This window comes from Mus pahari, chromosome 3 (assembly GCF_900095145.1).
Source record: "Mus pahari chromosome 3, PAHARI_EIJ_v1.1, whole genome shotgun sequence".
Classification (NCBI taxonomy): domain Eukaryota; kingdom Metazoa; phylum Chordata; class Mammalia; order Rodentia; family Muridae; genus Mus; species Mus pahari.
Window position 1 is genome coordinate 150,639,680 of NC_034592.1, and position 1,852 is coordinate 150,641,531.

General features: G+C 51.7%; 1 non-coding gene across 1 annotated transcript; it reads left to right on the plus strand.

Annotated features, from left to right (window-relative positions):
• The first annotated feature begins 211 nt into the window (after positions 1-211).
• On the plus strand, positions 212-343 carry LOC115063696. The gene has a single exon (XR_003843579.1). It is a non-coding gene; the product is annotated as a small nucleolar RNA SNORA2/SNORA34 family (small nucleolar RNA).
• The last annotated feature ends 1,509 nt before the right edge of the window (positions 344-1,852 follow it).

Below are 1,852 nucleotides of genomic sequence, written 5' to 3' on the forward strand. Positions count from 1 at the left end.
GCTCGCTCTTTCTATCTTCCTTCCTTCCTTCCTTCCTTCCTTCCTTCCTTCCTTCCTTCCTTCCTTTCTTTCTCTTTCTTTCTTTTTGTTTTTTTTCGAGACAGGGTTTCTCAGTATAGTCCTGGCTGTCCTGGAACTAACTCACTTTGTAGACCAGGTTGGCCTCGAACTCAGAAATCCGCCTGTCTCTGCCTCCCAAGTGCTGGGATTAAAGGCATGCGCCACCACTGCCTGGCTCAGCTGTTGGTTTCAAGCAAGCGCCTAAATAAATGTCTTTCTACTGCCTGTTGGCCATTTCAGAAATTTGAAAATGTAACAATCAATTCATTAGAAAGAAATATCTGGCTGGAAAAACAAAGAAGAAAAATGGAAGAGCTCCATCCACACAGCTATGGAGAAGCCATCAAGTGTCCTGGGTGCAGACTTCCCGTGTGGCAGCTTTGCGGTGACCCATGCTCACCCCAGGGTGAACTGTGGAGGCATCTACTCTGGTTTGTTGTTGGGACCTTAGGAGGAGGGGCAGACACTGTTTCTATCATCCCAGGAAGGAACTCTCTCAGTAGCTGAGGATCCCACTGGATCCGTAGGACGAAGGCTAGAACCTCTGCCTTCACTTTGCGTCTGTCTCCTTGACTTTACTCGGGCTCACACTGCCAAGGTGTGAGTCTGCCAAGCCAAATCACATCCCCCAGAGGCTGAAGGCAGAGAAGCAGGTCCCTGTAGTCTTTTTGGATTCCAGGAACAGCAGAACCTCACCAGACAGCACCGCAAGGCAGAACAGTTATCTCGGATGGGGAGGCTGAACCCTCAAGCAGGACATCTTGGTGGATCCAGATGGGGCCCCGGTGATCAATACTTACTGGTCCGCCTGGGGTGGGGGGCTTGAGCCAACAGTGATGGACAGATGGCAGACCACCAGGACCACAGCGTTGGGCAGGCCCGGTCCACAGTTCCTCCTCTACATAAACATAGAGTTCATATGAGCACCTGCAAGGCAAACGTGGGGTCACTAGACCTGTTTCCTAAGACCATAATTGAATCTGCTCTCTCTGCTTCTCACCATTGCCCAGTTGGTGGTTGGGTCTGGCTTATTGGGACCACTGGAGCTGAGGCATTTGTCCCAAAAGCCAGTTATTATAGTATCTGGGTCAGGACAATTTGTGCGTGTGCGTGCATGCATGCGTGTGTGCATACATGCATGCGTGTGTGCGTGTGCGTGCATGTGTGTGTGTGTGTTTGTGTATGTGTTACATGTGCATGTAGAGGTCGAGGCCAACTTTGGTGTAATTCCTCAGGAGCTGCCCACCTTGATTTTTGAGATAGGCTCTCTCACTGGAATCTGGGACTTGCTAATCAGGGTGGCCTGGCTGGTCTGTGAGCCTGAGAGCTCTACCTATGTCTGCTTCCCCACTGCTTGTGTTATAAAACTGATCCATCACACCCAGCTCCTCCTCCTCCTCCTCCTCCTCCTCCTCCTCCTCGTCTTCCTCCTTCTCTTCCCCCTCCTCCTCTTCTCCCTTCTTCTCTCCCTCCTCCTCCTCTCCCCCTCCTCCTCTTCCTCCTCCTCCTCCTCCTCTCCCTCTCCTCCTCTCCCTCCTTCTCTGTAGACCAGGCCCAACCTAAAACCTGTGGAGATCTGCCTGCCTCTGGCTCCTGAGTGCTAGAATTAAAGGCTTGTGCCACCACTCCTGGTTCATATCCAGCTTCTTATGTGGGGGTTATGGGGATGGGACTTGGCTCCTCATGCTTCAAAGCAGGCCCTTTATCTCTCCCTTTTCTTGTTTTTCCTTCCTTTTCTTCTTTTCTTCCCTCCTCTCCTCCTTCACTGGACTGGGGCTGGAACCTGGGCCCT